At 45.8% G+C, this 18,451-nt stretch overlaps 1 pseudogene; it reads left to right on the forward strand.

Annotated features, from left to right (window-relative positions):
- Nucleotides 1-1,533: 1,533 nt before the first annotated feature.
- On the forward strand, nt 1,534-15,917 carry LOC115694638 (pentatricopeptide repeat-containing protein At5g46460, mitochondrial-like; annotated as a pseudogene).
- The last annotated feature ends 2,534 nt before the right edge of the window (nt 15,918-18,451 follow it).

Consider the following 18,451-nt stretch of genomic DNA (forward strand, 5'->3'; position numbering starts at 1 on the left):
TTATACTTCTTTTTCTAGCAGGAAAAACAAACATCGATTCCTCATCTTTTTAAACCGAGCAACATATTGATCCACCATCTCATTATTATATTATTTGACAGTAGCCAAATCCTGACAACGTCACCTTGGGAATTGGGCGATAGAATTGTGTATGGAATTTGCTCTCCATGTCTTCCCAGTTCTGAATCGAGTTGGTAGGCAATCCAGTATACCAAGTGAAAGCGGTTTTTGACAACGACAAGAAAAAAGGCCTCAACTTCATTCTCCCATCGTTGTTCACATCTCCATACTGGGCCGTGAATTTACTAATATGTTCCACTGTAGATTGGTCATCCTCCCTAGTGAAAATAGTAAACTCATGAATTTTATATCCCCTTGGATATGGAATATTGTCTACCCAATCGGGATATAGCTTGCGGTACACAGGTCTCGGCACGCCTCCTTCCATACCCATACGTTGCATTACCAAACAAGTCGCTTGTTCAATCATACGCTGGTCTTTCTGAAAATCTTGTACCGGGAATCCCTGGTTAACCTGCGCTCTAGGGGGTGATGACTGTCGAGCCCCTAAGTCCCTGGGTGCCGACTGTGGCCTATTGGGTTGATATCTCGGAATTGGTACAAGAATTGTCCCAATATTAATAGGATGAGTCAAAGGAATGCCGTTACTTCCGGCTTGCCGAGTAAATTCCTAAATTGGCAGTTAAGGAATGAATCCCTATGCATCTGTTCCTGCGGTTATAAGGTCAGTAGATACCCTAACAGTATTCGTATCAGTAACATTCTCGAGTGTGTGCCCAAGAGAACCCACAGATCCGGTCAAATTCAAACGGTCCCCCAGACCAGTCTCTGATCTCCTACAGTATCAAACCTTTCCCCCAGATCAGTCTGATTCTGATCTCCTACAGTATCAAACCTTTGTAGAATTCGAACCGGTTGTGTTAAACCTGAAGCACCAATAACAACGGGCAAAGCAGGAGCCATGGTTGGGGTGATCCCCAACTCCATTTGTCTCCCCTGCACTCTATTTGGTCCACTCGCTGGTCCAAACTTTGAAGTCAATTCCGCAATAAGATTGGTGAAAAGAAGAGTGAGAATTCTAGATAAATGATTGGCAATGTGATTAGTTAGTTCGTTCTGTAGCTCTTCAAGCATCCTTCTCATAGTGGCCATCACAGTAGAGTTAGGTGCCAATTCTCTCCTCTGTTCCTCGGTTCACAGCCTACGCCTGTACCAACATCGACAGTTAGGTTAAGGTTCTGATCAGATGAATCGGAATGAGCAGGCCTTTCTCCCAGTTGCTGCGGGGATGAGTTATCCTCGTTGGTGGTAGTACGACTCTCCTGATTCCTTGTCTTCCCCATTGACACTTTTTAGAGATGGAACACGATGGTCCCATTGGGCGTGCCAAAAAGATGTTTCGCCAAGAGTGGTCTTGAACGAAAATCTTTCACCGAAGGGGAAGATCTTCGGTTTTTTGTGAGTAACCGGGTCCTGTGTTGTTTCAGAAAGGAAGCGACGGATTCTATACTAATGGCGAACGAAAATAAAGGTGCAAAAGATAAATTGGCAGTAACGATTAGATAAACGAAGTTACAAAAAAGATAAGCGTTCTGTAGTTGATTTGGCAAAAGGGTCTTCTCGATGTTTCTACAGTCGCTATTTATAGCTAATACTAAAGAATAACCGCTGCCAAGCAGTTATTGTCTTGATTCTGGGTTGTTCAATCTTCTTCCCGATAACTGTTCCTTCTTATCCCGCGATATTATCGGCACTAGATGAGGTAACCGCTCATATCTTTATCTTGATGTCTTGGGCAGTTACCGATACTGAGTCCTCGATACCCAATATATTGGGCCTTGTGTGGCTCCAGTGTCCTGTTTATTATTTAGCAATTTGGGCCTGATGTCTCTCTTTTCTTCCAGCCCAGTCAACCAAATTTGAGCACCAACAGGAGGTTCTGGACATATTTCAATACCCAGATGTTCATTCATTCACAAAGACGATCATGGGTTGCCTGCGAACTGGCTGCCCTGATTACGCCCTGAAACTGTTCTATGAAATGCCTGTGAGAGATGCAATTTGCTGGAACACAATGATTAAAGGCTACTTAGACTACGGGGACTTGATGATGGCAGAAGAGCTTTTCGATGAAATGCTCGAACCAAGTGTTGTTTCGTGGACGACGATGATAGATGGGTTCTTTCAATTTGGACAAGTTGAGCGGGCAGAGAGATTTTTCAAATAGATGCCCATAAGAGATCTCGCTGCATGGAATGCGATGCTTCATGGGTATTGTGAGAATACGAAGGTTGATGATACTGTGAAATTGTTTGAGCAAATGCCTTCTCAAAATGTGATTCCATGGACTTCAAGGATTGGCGAGCTTGACCAAAATGGTGAGAGTGAAGAGGCTTTAATTCTTTTTGAGAGAATGTTCAAGTCTGGTGTTGTTCCCAATTCGAGTACTTCGACATATGCATTGAGTGCATGTGGAAATGTATTATCTTTTCCTCTTCGTGTGCGGATTCATGGTCATGTTTTCAAGTCAGGATTCTACCTTAGTCGATTTGTATGTGCTTCTCTCATCACGTTCTATGCCAACTACAAGCGAATTGAGAAAGCAACCCAAGTCTTCAATGAAGCAGTTTATAGGAGTGTGGTCATATGCACTGCTCTTCTAACTGGTTATGGCTTGAAGGTGTTCAGTGACATGATGAGAACAAGTGTTCTTCCTAATCGATCTTCTTTTGTAAGTGATTTAAATTCTTGCTGTAGTTTAGAGTCTCTAGATCGAGGTAAGGAGGTCCATGTGTCAACTATAAAGCTGAAATTGGGAAGTGACGTTTTTGTTGGCAATTCTCTTCTAGTCATGTATGATAAGTGTGGAGCTGTTGATGATGTTGTTGGAGTGTTCAAACGACTCAGGAAGAAGAACATCGTCACCTGGAATGCTGTTGTTTGCGGGTTTGCAAAACATGGCGAAGGATGTGGGCTATGGAGTTGTTTAGCCAAATGATACGCGGACTGGTACAACTAGATGAGATCACACTCACGGGACTACTTTCTTCCTGTAGTCATTTTGGGATGTTACAAAAGGGGCGATGCTTGTTCAGATACTTTAGTGAGAACATCTAACATTCTGAATTTTGACCTATGTCCGAGATTTATAAAATGTGTATTTCGTCAATGCGCTTGTAGTTAAATCTCGCCCAGAACTTATCACTCCGGGTTGTTAACCGTTAGGGAAAGGCTAGTGGGAATTAAGTACGTGGACTTAAGAACTTGACCATGGCTCGGCACTTCGATCATAAGGATTGTCGAGGGAATATTTTGGGCCATTATAGGCCGATCCAAGGATGGTTATGGACGAGTCACTAATAAAATGCGATTGGATCACGGGTGATTCCGCTTGACCATCGTGTGAATTGCGAACGACCCTAACTTAATTCGAAGGATCGCGTCATTCGGAACTAGCGATTGACCCTCGCAATTACATGACAATTGAGGTCGCCATAGCTCAAGTAAACTTAGATGTGGCTCGATTTCAAATCGACCATGAGTCGATACGCGTAACTCTTAAAAGCCGCCGGTTAATTTGAGATTTGCTAAAGTCACGTCTGATCGAATTTGGCCGTTATTTAGAATCCGGACTTGGGTGTCGAATTTCTCGAAGTTCGCGATGAAATTAATTGGACGACGTCTCGACAATCATGGCCAACATTAAAAATTGCTTGAATTGTCAGAAAAGTGATAATTGGACCGGGTGCGGATTTAGACCAGCATACCTCCCTCTTTATTTAATTCTATTTTGTGCCGTTTAGCCTTTCTTTTATTTTGAAATGTGGGTTTTTGGGAGCCATTGAATCTTGGCTTGCCCCTCAAGATCAAACTTGAGCCCTTGGATCAAACTTGAGTGGAGTAGGGTCTAGCTTGTACTCTCTCTCTCTCTCTCTCTCTCTCTCTCTCTCTCCCGCTCACGTCTCCCCCTCCCCTTTTGCTGTTCTGCCGAGTCCCCTTCCCCTCCACTACGCGCCTTGCCATTGCCCTTTTGCCATGGGACGGTCCGTTCGGCCGCCGCATTGTCTCGCCTAACCACCGTCGCCTTCTTTGCTTCCCCACCGTCCCACCTCTCCGCCTCTACTCTCTCTCCTCTCTTCGTAGACGACCGGCCAGCACAGCAGTCCAGCCATCAGTGCTGCTCGTCGTCCAACTACCGGTACTGCCGCCCTCCGTCCGCCTAAGCCGCAAGTCGCTCACGCGCCGCCTCTGCCCCTTAAAGCGCCACCACCCGGCTCCCTTCCCTGCACTCCCTCGCCGCCCCTGTTTGATCCGTCCAGCCTGACCCCCTTCTTCACGGCAGAGCTGCTTGCTTAGCCGCCGTCCGCCTTGTCCATCGCCGCCATGGGTCGCCGTATCTTGGCCGAGCTCCTAGCAACTCCGCTGTTCGCTCTTTTGCATTCCCGGCGAGGCTGCCCCTGCTGCTCCTTCCCCTGTTCCGACTTCGCCGCTACCCCAGCACAGCCGCTCGCCCATCGCAGCCCAGCCGCCTCCCCGTGAGACTAGCCGATCGCCCCTGCCTTGCTGCTGCCTTGGCCGAGCGCCCCTGTTGTGGCCGGGGGCCTTGCCGCGGCCTTGCCGATCGACCCGTTGCTATGCCTATGCCGCCGCCGTTGCTACTGCTGCTCCGCCGCCCCTGCTGTCCGCCTAGCTTGTTGTCCCTTGCCACCCTCCTCACTTAGCCGTTCTCGCTTAGGCCCGAGGTAAGCGACTCCCTAAACCTCGTCTAGGATATCCGGTATTATTAGACTTGTTTAGGAGTTGTTTGATGTGGTATTATGGCTAATTATGGGGCTGTCATTGGGTGAGTTGTGGGCCAAAATGTGGACTTATTGTGGCTGGTATCGGGGTGAGTTAGGGGCTGTTACGAGCCGGGTTAATGGCTGGTCCGATGGGTTGATGTCGGGCAAGTTTTGAAGTGGAATGTGGACTATATTGTGTTGGAATGGTGTACTAAGTTGTGGCTGGTGGTTGTTCCCCCTAGTGGGCTGTTTTGATGCTCGATTAGGGGTTTCACGGGTTGAATTTACGGTTAGTCGTGATTGCCTGGCGGTGCTCGTGCTTGCTTGATGAAATGTGACTCGAATTAGTGGAATTGTGGCTGTTTCGGTGCGTGGGAATGATGAATCGTATCGTGGTTGATTGATCACTCTTGAGTGGTGTTTGAGTATGTAAGTGACATCGAATTGATTGGATTGTTTGTGGTGTGTGATATCAAATGCCTCGATGCGTGTTTACGCGGGGATTGAGATGTCCTGAGGAGTGTTACACGGGATAATGCCCAGATAGATCGGAGGGCTGCCAACCTGATGCGTGTTGACACGGGTTGTGGTTTGGACCTGAGGCGTATTACGCGGGTCATGGATGAATTGGGCGAATGTGTACGCGTATGGTGCTCGAGCGAATGTGATATGTTCATAGGATGTTATTGCCTTATAGTGATTTGACTAATATGCAGAGTTGGCGCATGTTTCGAGACGAGATAGGTATGTTTATCGAATTCTAATATGTTGATTGTTGGATTGTGTACTTAGACTTGTCTGGGGTACGCGTTGGCCTAGGTGGGGTTTAGGTTGTTTGCTTATTGAGATTTATTCTCATAGTTATATACAAAACATTTCGGATTCCCGACCACTAACCATGCCGCCTCGGCGTTTTGGGGTCCCCATACATACGTGCATGTGGAGGCCGAGTATCCCGTGGGTGCAAATAAGACGTACATTAGACATCTTAGTACGGTTTGGGTAGACGAAAGCGGACAGATGCGGCGTCACACCTACCTTGCTTGGTTTTATCGTGAAGGGTTAGAAACGATCGGCCCGATCCATGGATTCAAAGGGCAACATCATGGTGGTGAGGATGCCATGGACTGGAAGCCTTCAAAGAATTATGCCCCTGATGGCGAGGTCGTTGATCCTAAAGACCCTCTTGAGGACCCTAGCCTTGAGTCGGAACCTATAGTACCTGAGCCCATGCCGGAGCCTAAGGAGTCTGAACCTGAAGGGGAGCCCATGGAGTCGGAGTCCGAGAAAAAGCCAATCGAGATCGAGTCAGATACGGAGCCTGAGTCTATAGGGTCCGACTCGGATTGGGCACCGTAGGGGTGTGTAATGATAGGCATAGAACCCTTTTTGGTGGAGCCATTTTTATATAGCTAAGTTAGCCTACCCGACCACCTATCCCTTTTTGATGATGATGGTGGACTCTAACCCTAGTGGCCTAATGCTCGGTTGGTAAGGATGGATGTTGTAAGTATGCATTATGTATGAAATGTGTTGTGGTCTATTCAAGTGTTTTCTTACTACCCTGCCTTTGATTTTTGTCTGGGTGTTTATAATCGTTTCCGCTTACGCTTGATGATTGACGCTTGATTGGGTCGACGACGAGTCCTTAGACGTCGCGTTCGATATGACCTTCGAGGAGTGTCGCGAGCTCATTGGGGTACGGGGCGTGACATCATCGTTGATTTGGTATCAGAGCAAGGTCAGCTCAATCTAAATTGTTCGAAGCCTGGAGTGATAAGGAGCGATGACTTTGAGGTAGTTAGCTAAGGAGACTTGTGTGCCATGCGTACCTCCGGTATGCGGTTGTGATTCTTTGAGTGATTTTATGCAATAACATGGGAAGTACGGTGTGTCAAGACACGAGGTGAGTGCACGAACCCTGTTGGCGTGATTGGGTCTTATTTGTGATTGACTACCTGCTTTATGAATTGTTGTTGTGATTCACTGCCTAAGGCTTTAGACTTGTATAGTTAGCCTAGGTCTCTAATTCCTGAGTGGAATTATAGTAGGTAGGCGAGTGTGAGAACCCTATAAGTATGAGCAGCCGAGGTCGAGGTCAAGGTCGAGGTCGTGTGGGTCCGTAAGCTAGAGTTGCGGAGGATCCCGAGTGGATGGAATTACGAGGGCACTCAAGGAAGTTGGGATCTTAATGGGTAGATGGCGAAGAGCGAAATGCTACTTGCCATTTTGCCGCTCTCGAGGCAGCATTGTTGCCGCCGCCAACGGAATTAATGGAAATAACGGAAACAATGGAAATCATGGGAACAATGGGAATGATGGGAATCCATGCCAGGGGCAAGTAAATGCAAACAGACCAATGTCTAAGCTGGTCGAACAATTTTTAAAGTTGAAGCCTCCGAAGTTCGATGGGAGAGATGATACTGAGGCTGCACCACGATGGGTGGAAGAATTAGAAAAAGCTTTTGAAGTACTGGGGTGCACTGAGGAAGAGAAGGTAACCCTAGCACTCTACCAGCTTCAAGAAAATGTAAGCAATTGGTGGAAGGCCACTAGAGGTCAAGTGTTCCCTGCTGGTACTGCTCAAACTTGGACCATTTTTACTAAAACCTTTAACGGCAAGTATTTCTCGGAAAGTGCCCAAGAACGTAAGTTGGCTGAATTCATGAGACTCTGTCAAGGTCAGATGTCAGTAGACCAATATGAAGCTGAGTTTGCAAGACTGTCCAAGTTCGCCCCGAGAACGGTAGAGGACCCGTTGGACAAAGCTCAAAGGTTTCGAGATGGGCTGAAGCTGGACCTCCGCAGTCAGATGATATCTTTGAACTTAAGAGGCTACCATGAAATTTATAACCGGGCTCAGGCAATTGAGCGTGATTTGGTGGATCGGGTTGCTGCCTCTGGATCGCTGTATACCACGGCTAGGGACAACCATCACTTTGGAAAGAGGCCAATGACGGGAAATAATCGCTTTGTCCCTCCCGTGAAAAAGAATATCGGGAAGCCGAACCGCTTTCAGAATGTCCCATGTCGGTTGTGTGGAGAAAGACATGGTGGTGGACTTTGCCCAAATAGGGGTGGAGCATGTTTTGGATGTGGTGAAATGGACCATCAGATAAGGAATTGCCCCCAACAACAGACAGGCTAAGTCGCCTGCATTGCCACCGTCGCCCCGGAATGGAAACCAAGTTGGAACTGGCCCGCTGGCCAATCAGAATAGGCCGCCAGCCCAAGGACGAGTGTATGTAATGGCGAGAAGGGAAGCTGAAGACGCGCCTGGCGTGGTCACAGGTACGGTCTCTCTCTGTGATCATGCTACATATGCTTTGTTTGATCCCGGGGCGTCGCATTCGTTTATATCTGAACAGTTTGCTAGATTGTCTGGAATTGAGCCGAAACCGCTAGAAGTTATGTTGTGTATTACTACTCCGTTGAATGATAAAGTGTTGATTGCATTGAGATGCCCTGATTGTAAGATAGTGATTGGTGATAGAGAAAAAAGGATAGATTTGACGGTCTTCTCTATGTATGACTTTGATGTGATTGTTGGTATAGACTAGTTAGTTAAGCAGAAAGCTGTAATGGACTATAGTAACATGGTGATCCAATTTAATCCGGTTGGACATCCTAGATTCAAGTTTGTGGGAAACCGAGGAGGAGCCTCAATCCCTTGGATTTCATCGCTCGAGGTGACTAAGTTGTTAGACGAAAGATGTCAAGGATTTCTAGCAAGCGTGATTGATTCGGCCAATTTGGAGAACCGAGGCTAGAGGATATAACCGTGGTGTGCAATTTTCCCGATGTCTTTCCTCAGGAATTGCTGGGATTGCCACTTGATAGAGAAGTGGAATTTGTGGTCGAGTTGGCCCCAGGGACAAAACCAATCTCGAAAGCACCCTATAGAATGTCGCTATCAAAATTGAAGGAATTGAAAGTTCAAATGCAGGAATTATTGGATAAAGGCTTTATCCATCCGAGTGCGTCTCCGTAGAGAGCGCCAGTCTTATTCGTGAGAAAGAAGGATGGATCATTAAGGTTGTGCATCGACTACAGGCAGTTGAATCAGGTGACCATTAAGAATAAGTACTCGTTGCCAAGGATTGACGACCTGTTTGATCAACTACAAGGGGCTTCGGTGTTCTCTAAGATCGACTTAAGGACTGGATACCATCAGTTGAGAATCAAGACGGAGGATATACCAAAGACGACATTTAGGACGAGATATGGGCACTACGAGTTTACAGTGATGCCGTTCGGATTGACTAATGCCCATGCCGCCTTTATGGATTTGATGAATCGGGTGTTTAAGAAATTTCTGGATCAGTTTGTCATCGTATTTATAGACGACATCTTGGTATACTCAAGAAGTTCAGCCGAGCATGAGTTACATTTGGAAAAGGTTATACAGACTTTAAGGGAACATGCACTCTACGCTAAGTTTAGTAAGTGCGATTCTGGCTTCATCGAGTGGCATTTTAGGACATGTGATATCCGAGGAAGGAATTTCAGTGGATCCGACAAAGATTGAAGCTGTCACGAATTGGCCGAGACCCATAACGGTAACCGAAGTTCGAAGCTTCTTGGGTCTGGCAAGTTATTACAGACGCTTCGTGGAAAGGTTTTCGGCATTAGTGACGCCGTTGACGCGATTACTAAAGAAGGAAACGAGGTTTGAATGGATGGATAAGTGCGAAAGGAGCTTCTAAGAGTTAAAACAAAGGTTGACGACCGCGCCAGTATTGACAATCCCGTCAGGACCGGGAGGATATGAGATCTACAGTGACGCGTCGCTAAAGGGACTAGGATGCATGCTAATGCAACATGGAAGAGTGGTGGCATACGCGTCGCGACAGTTGAGACCGCATGAGCTGAATTATCTGACACACGACTTAGAGTTGGCAGCAATTATCTTCACTCTTAAAATCTGGAGGCATTACTTATGTAGGGAGAAATTTCAGATTTATACGGACCATCAAAGTTTAAGGTACTTGTTTTCCCAAGAGGAATTAAACATGAGACAACACCGTTGGATGGAACTCGTTAAGGATTATGACTGCAATATTTTATATCACCCCGGGAAGGCTAATAAGGTAATGGATGCACTAAGTCGGAAATCGAGCATCGCGCATATGATGGTCAAGGAATGGACCTTGTTGGAAGGAATTCGGAATTCGGAGTTTAAGTTTGAGGTGAGTCATGTTTCAAGTCTGCTTACTGCATTGAGGATCGAACCGAAAATCCAGACTAAGAATAAGGCTTTACAATCGACGAACCTGGAGATTCAGAAAATTCTAGAAATGGATGTCACCAAAAGGAAACTGGACTTCCAAGTATTCGAGGATGGAATTTTGAAGTTTCGTAGATGGTTGTGCGGGCCCGATGATGCAGAACTTAAGGAAGAGATATTGTCAGAAGCTCACCGTAGCAATTACAGTATTCACCCGGGTAGTATGAAGATGTATCAGAACTTACAACAACATTATTGGTGGAATGGCATGAAGGTGGACGTAGCTAAACATGTAGCCAAGTGTTTAACATGCCAACAAGTGAAGGTGCAACATTGCAAGCCGGGTGGAATGTTGCAGCCATTGAAAATCCCTGAATGGAATTGGAAGCACATCACTATGGACTTTGTTATGGGATTACCAAGGAGTTAGAGGGGCCATGATTCAATTTGGGTGGTAGTCGACCGATTGACAAAGTCAGCACATTTTCTGGTAGTGCGAAAGGACTTCACGTTGGAAAGGTACGCAGAGCTTTATGTATGACAAATAGTCCGCCTGCATGGAGTACCAGTGTTGATCACATCGGATAAGGACCCTAAGTTTACTGCCGCTTTTTAGAAAAGTCTTCAGACGGCATTAGGAACGAAGTCACAGTTTAGCACAGCCTATCATTCGCAAATGGATGACCAGTCTGAGAGGATGATTCAGACTTTGGAAGATATGCTACGAGCCTGTGTCTTGGATTTCAAGGGTAGTTGGGAAGAGCAATTACATTTAGTTGAATTTGCCTACAACAATAACTACCAGCAGAGTATCGAATGGCACCGTTTGAAGCGCTACATGGCAAAGCTTGTAGAATGCCGGTGTGTTGGGACGAAGTCGAAGAGTGAAGCATCACAGGTCGAGCTAGTTTAACGAGTCAATTGAGGCAGTCAAGGTTATTACGGGACAGACTTAAGACCGCTCAAAGTCGCCAGAAGAACTATACAGACCGGAGACGTAGGCCTTTGGAGTTTCAAGTGGGAGACCACGTTTTCCTCAAGGTGTCGCCGATGAGAGGACTGCCACGGTTTGGCAAGAAAGGAAAGTTGAGCCCGAGGTATGTGGGTCCATTCAAAGTTTTAGAGAGAATTGGGACTTTGGCCTATCGCCTCGCACTGCCGCCAAATTCGTCTCAAGTTCATAACGTGTTCCACGTGTTAATGCTTAGGAAGTATGAGCTGGATCTGACCCACGTGCTGAATTATGAAGAAATAGACGTGGACGATAGAGTGTCGTACGTGGAAAGGCTAGTGAGGATCAAAGACAAACATGGAGCGAGTGTTGCGGAACAAGATAATTCCGATGGTCAAAGTAATTTGGGAGCATCATGGAATAGAAGGTGCGACATGGGAAAGTGAAAAGTTGGTGACACATCAATACCCCCATCTATTTGAATAGTTGGGTTTGGATTGTAAATTTCGAGGACGATATTTTTTGTAAAGAGGGAAGAGTTGTAACATTCTGAATTTCGACCCATTTCCGGGATTTATAAAATGTGTATTTCATCAACACGCTTGTAGTTAAATCTCGCCCGGAACTTATCACTCTCGGGTTGTTAACCATTAGGGAAAGGCTAGTGAGAATTAATTACGTGGACCTAAGAACTTGACCATGGTTCGGCACTTCGATCATAAAGATTGTCGAGGGAATATTTTTGGCCAATATAAGCCGATCCAAGGATGGTTATGGACGAGTTGCTAATAAAATGCGATTGGATCGCGGGTGATTCCGCTTGACCATCGTTTGAATTATGAACGACCCTAAACTTAATTCGAAGGATCGCGTCATTCGGAACTAGCAATTGACCCTCGCAATTACATGACAACCAAGGTTGCCATGGCTCGAGTAAACTTAGATGTGGCTCGATTTCAAACCGGCCACGAGTCGATACGCGTAACTCCTAAAAGCCGCCTGTTAATTTGAGATTCGCTAAAGTCGCCTCTGATCGAATTTGACCGTTAATTAGAATCCGGACTTGGGTGTCGAATTTCTCGAAGTTCTCGACGAAATTAATCGGACGATGTCTCGACAAGCATGGCCAACATTAAGAATTGCTTGAATTGTCAGAAAAATGAAAATTGGACCCGGTGCGAATTTAGACCAGTATACCTCCCTCTTTATTTAATTCTATTTTGTGCCATTTAACCTTTCTTTTATTTTGAAATGCGAGTTTTTAGGAGCCATTGGATCTTCGCTTGCCACTGAAGATCAAACTTGAGCCCTTGGATCAAACTTGAGTGGAGCAGGGTCTAGCTTGTACTCTCTCTCTCTCTCTCTCTCTCTCTCTCCTCTCTCTCTCTTTCCCGCTCACGTCTCCCCCTCCCTTTTTGCTATTCTGCCGAGTCCTCTTCCCCTTCCCCTCTACATGCGCCCCCCCGACGTCGTTTAGCCGCCATGGACGGCCCGTCCGACCGCCGCGCGCCGTCCGCCCAGCCACCATCGCTGCTGCTACTTCCCCACCGTCCCACCTCTTCGCCTCTACTCTCTCTCTCCTCTTCGTGGACGACCGGCCAGCACAACAGTCCAGCCGTCGGTGTTGCTCACCGTCTGACCGCCGGTGTCGCCGCTATCCATCCGCCCAGCCGCAGGTCGCTCGCGTGCTGCCTCTGCCCCTTGCCGCGCCACCACCCTGCACCTCGCTACCCCTGTTTCAGTCCCATCCAGCCAACCCCCCTTAGTTGAGTAGCTGCTGCTCAGCCTGTCGTCTGCCTTGTTCGTCGCTGCCATAGGTCGCCGCACGCCGACTGAGCTCCTGACAGTTCTGCCATTACTGCTGCTATTCTAGTGAGGCTGCTCCTGCTGCTCCCTTCCCTGTTTTGACTTCGCCGCCACCCCAGCACAGCCGCTCGCCGTTCCTGCTCTGTCCCAGCCACCTACCTGCTATCACCGCTGCCCTTGTTTCCCAGCCGCTCGCCTGTCAAACCAGCCGTTCGCCCCTGCCTTATCGCTGCCTTGGCCGAGCGCCCCTGTTATGGCCCGGGGCCTTGCCCGTGGACCTGGCTACTGTGCCGACGTCATCTCCGTTGCTGTTGCTGCTCCGCCGCCCCTGTTGTTTGCCTAGCTTGCTGTCCCTTGCCGCCCTCCTCGCTTAGGCCCAAGGTAAGTGACTCCCTAAACCTCGTCTAGGATATTGGGTATTATTAGACTTGTTTAGGGGTTGTTTGATGTGGTATTGTGGCTGATTATGGGGCTATCATTGGGTGAGTTTTGGGCTGAAATGTGGACTTATTGTGGCTGTTATCGGGGCTGAGTTAGGGGCTGTTAGGAGCCAAGTTAATGGCGGGTTTGATGGGTTGATGTCGGGCAAGTTTTGGAGTGGAATATTGACTATATTGTGTTGGAATGGTGTGCTAAGTTGTGGCTGGTGGTTGTTCCCCATAGTGGGCTGTTTTGATGCTAGATTATGGGTTTCACTGGTTTAATTGACGGTTGGTCGTGATTGCCTTGTGGTGCTCGTGCGTGCTTGATGAAATGTAACTCGAATTGGTGGAATTGTGGCCGTTTCGGTGCGTGCGTATGATGAATCGTATCGTGGTTGATTGAGCACTCTTAAGTGGTGTTTGAGTATGTAAGTGGCATCGAATTGATTGGATTGCGTGGCGTGTGTGATTTCAAATGCCCTGATGCGTGTTTACGCGTGGATCGAGATGTCCTAAGACATGTTACGCGGGACAATGCCCGGATAGATCGAAGGGCTGCCAACCTAATGCGTGTTGATGTGGGTTGTGGTTTGGACCTGAGGCGTATTACGTGGCTCATAGATGAATTGGGCGAATGTGCACGCGTATGGTGCTCGAGCGAATGTGATATGTTCATGGGATGTTATTGCATTATAGTGATTTGACTAATATGCAGAGTTGGCGCATGTTTCGAGACGAGATAGGTATGTTTATGCGAATTCTAATATGTTAACTGTTGGATTATGTACTTAGACTTGTCTGGGGTATGCGTTGGCCTGGGTGAGGTTTAGGTTGTCTGCTTATTGAGATTTATTCTAATAGTTGTATACAAAACATTTCAGATTCCCGACCCTAACCATGCCGCCTCGGCGTTTTGGGGTCCCCATGCATACTGTTCATGTGGAGACCGGGTATCCCGTGGGTGCAAATAAGACGTACATTAGACATCTTAGTACTGTTTGGGTAGATGAGGGCCTGGACGAATTGCAGCGTCACACCTACCTTGCTTGGTTTTATCGTGAGGGGTTAGAAACAATCGGCCCGATTCGTGGATTCGAAGGGCAACATCATGGCGGTGAGGATGCCATGGACTAGGAGCCTTCGGAGAATTAAGCCCCTGATGGCGAGGTCATTGATCCTGAAGACCCTAGCCCTGAGCCAGAACCTATGGTACCTGAGCCTGTGCCGGAGCCTGAAGAGTCCGAACCTGAAGAGGAACCTGAAAAGGAGCCCATGGAGTCCGATCCCGAGGAGGAGCCCATGGAGTTGGAGCCTGAGGAAGAGCCAATCGAGATCGAGTCAGATACGGAGCCTGAGTCCGTAAGGTCCGACTCGGATTGGGTATCGTAAGGGTGTGTAGTGATAGGCATAGAACCCTTTTTGGTGGAGCCATTTTTATATAGCTAAGTTAGCCTACCCAACTACCTATCCCTTTTTTATGATGGTGGTGGACTCTAACCCTAGTGGCCTAATGCTCGGTTGTAAGGATGGATGTTGTAAGTATGCATTATGTATGAAATGTGTTGTGGTCTATTCAAGTGATTTCTTACTACTCTGCCTTTGATTTTTGTCTGGATGTTTATAATAGTTTCTGCTTGTGCTTGATGATTGACTCTTGATTGGGTCGGCGACGAGTCCTGGGACGTCGCGTTCGATACGACCTTCGAGGGGTGTCGCGAATTCGTTGGGGTACGGGGCGTGATAGAACACTTCCATTGAATTGAAGCATGAGCATTATGCATGCATGGTGGATATGCTAGGACGATGTGGGAAGCTAGAGGAAAGCAGAGGATATTGTAAGAAACATGCCCCTTAAAACTAACTCCATAGTGTGGCTTCCTTTGCTTAGTTCTTGTAGGATGCATTCTAAACTAGATTTGGCAGAAAGAGCTGCACTATATTCTTGACCTAGAATCACATTGTAGTGCTGCTTATGTTTTACTGTCCAACTTCTATGCCTCTTCTAATAGGTGGGGTGATGTCTCGAGATTAAGAGTGACTATGAAGGATAAAGGGATTGTGAAGCAACCAGGTAGTAGTTGGGTTACTAACTTACTATAAAGGGGCAAAAGCATTTATTTCTTTCCTGAGATAAATCCCACCCTTTGAGTGAGAACATATATTGGAAGCCGGATTGGTTGAAAATGAAGTTGAAGGAATTGGGTAACGTTCCAGATAAGAGGTTCTCTCTTCATGACATGGAAGACGAACAGAAGGAAGAGTCATTATTTTATCATAGTGAAAGGTTGTTGTTGCATTTGCATTGATTACTACTGTCGAGGGTAGTACAATAACTGTAATGAAGAATCTTTGCATTTGTGGGGATTGTCATTTTACAATTAAACTTATTGCAAAGATTGTTGATCATGAGATCATTGTGAGAGATTCCAGCTGCTTTCATCACTTCAGGAGTGGCATTGCTCTTGTGGGGATTATTGGTAGCAAGGAGATGAGGTTATTTCTCCTATCATGAACCTATAAGCATCCTGAGTTTGCTCATTGTGTTAAGCATTAATGAGAGTGGAGCAGCTACACGAGCACTATGCAATATGGGCTTACTTTAATTGTTGACATAATAGACAATGAATCCAAGTGGAATCCATGGCTTTTTTATCAGCTTTGGTTTAGTCTAAGAGGCTAAGGGAGTTCAAGCATTTCTCAGCTGTATGAGTTGGCCATGTGGAAAGCTGGAGACTTGGGAGGAAATCTTGCTTTGGATGGCATTGCCATCCATTGGCTCCATGCAGGGATTTCTGTTGAGAAGAGAGTATTCATCACTTTGTTTATGGCTTTGACCCCACCAAAAAAAAAAAGAAACTATTTACACATAAGATATCCCTTCCGCGGAATGAAATTAAGGGAGAAAACCGAGAGCCTTGGAAATAGCCACTTTCCATCTCTCCCTAGCAGCGAGAGAGATAGAAAATGGGGCATTTAGAGAGAAGGAAGTACCGCTTGGTGAAAGAAAAGAAACCCATCCAAACAAAAGAAAGGTTCCTGCCTGCCTCCTCTTTTCTGATTTGGAATTGAAAGTTAGTCCTTTGTTGAAAAGTCCCATTAACTCTTCTCCTCAACCCCTCTATTACATTCTTAGAGCCTATCTATCTCTTCATTAGGTCTATGAGATATAACAAAAGCTTCTTCATCTTTGGATGAAATTTAACTTCACCTAATGTTCTCTCGCAATTTTGCTGGATCTCTTCAACAAATTGACAATACCAAGTGAGGTTAGTTTACTTGTGGTGCCAAAATTAGTACTCTCATGTTTTTTGTCTTGTTCAAGTTGAGCAAATGTTTAGATAGAAACTGGTAGTCGCAAAAACACAATAAAATCTCAGTGGTCTAGCAGAATTGATCAGTTATTGACACTCACTTATGTATTGGATGAGAAGTAGAAACTATTTATTTTAATAGTGATTAGTCAACTCTTAATTTTGCAGTTTTCACTATCCTAGGAGGTCTGTCTTCGTAAGAGTTCTTTTGCTTTTCCTATGGATTATTTTGTGTTCAGTGGGGCTGAAGACCATAACTCCTGTGCCATCTATTTTCTTAAGTCTTGCTAATATGTGGCTCGGGCTCTCAATTGCCTAAGTCTTCCTGACCACAATGTATACCAGTCTTGTTCATGTTGAAGATGAATTTCACAATACCTTTGCCAGTAATATTCTAGCACTACCTTGTAGGATTCCTTTTTTCTATGCATGAAAGTTGGAACTTAGAGTGCATTTTAATTCATAGTAGTGATGATGCATACTTGAACTAGTTTGCTTGTTGTAGGTTTCAGGTTGTGCTTACCAAGTTTAACACTTTCCACAAATGGAAATTACACTTGGCGTTACATTTGAAGTTGCGTGTGCATTAAGAGAAAATATTATCATTTTTTGTCGGACTATACATATTCTTTGGCCTCCTTAAACTTGCACATTATGTCAAGTCTGGAGAGTTGTCCCCCAAAATGTCTGAATAAACTGTGACAACCGTTCTTCTGTTTTACTAGGTACACGAAATGCTAACACTCCTTGCCGTTGAGTGACTTTTCATCTTGCTGTTATGTTTAGAAAGCATGACTTCATTTTGGTCTTATTTGAAGAACTAGTTTTGTTTCGAGGTTAGAGGTATAAACTTTGAAAAACTGACTCTTTTAACATCTGGTTAGGAATGTTGTGATTATTTGACTATTACAAAGTACTGTTGTCATGTATAGGGTAAAACAAAGTTCTGTCATTTGTTTACATGTGAATGTGATTGACATCCGAGAGGTCTAGACTCGTCATTCTTTAGAGTCGTCTTGTTCGTTATTATCTTTCTTTACGAACATGCGGAAGCGTGAATTCGGGACAATCACAATCAGAACAAACAACGGGGTTATGATAAGCATCATAATTAAGTCTTGTATTTATATTTTACAAGCCAAACTTTGTACATGCCCATTTCTATGGGCCTCTTTCCCTTTTCAACACGCTATACGTTTCTACGTAGGCTGGGGACATTCCTATCTCCTCTAGCGTGATTACAGCTCCCAAAACTGGTGTGAAACTTCTATGCCTACAAATCTGAAAAATAACGGAGTGAGTCGAGGACTCAGTAAGTAAAACTCACTAAACTCTGGATAGGAGGACGCCTCGCTATCAAACAAAGCACATGTCGTAGCCAAATCACTTGATAGCAGATCAATAGCAAAGAATGCTAGAAACACAATTGTTTTTGTACATGAAATGACCTCAATTTTCCTTTCCACTCAACATCAACATTACAATCAAGAGCATGCACACGAGGTGTTCATCATCTCAACCGTGGATACGATTTGTAACATCCTGAATTTCGATCATTTTCGGGATTAATGATATTGATATTATTCCTCAGTTAATTTTAGTGAGTCTCGCCCGGAACGGATCCTTCACGGGATACTGACCAATAGGGAATGGCTAACTAGGAAAACAGTACGTGGAACAGGGACCCGATCGCGAATCGGGCACCGATTTCGAGAAACGACGAGGAAATATTTTGGGCCAATGTGGGCCGATCCTAGGGAGGTGACAGATTTAGTTTGGCCAGTGACGTACGATCGGATCACGGGTGATTCCGCACGACCGAGAGTATGCGTGGTGAACAAATCCCGAACCTAATCCGAACGATTGCGACCTCCAGAACTAGCGATAATTCCTCGCGTTCTCTCGGTAATCGAGACCGTCACGACTCGAGT

Source organism: Syzygium oleosum, unplaced genomic scaffold (genome assembly GCF_021117445.2).
Source record: "Syzygium oleosum isolate NSW1041296 unplaced genomic scaffold, Sole_v2.1 Sole_v2.24, whole genome shotgun sequence".
Lineage (NCBI taxonomy): Eukaryota > Viridiplantae > Streptophyta > Magnoliopsida > Myrtales > Myrtaceae > Syzygium > Syzygium oleosum.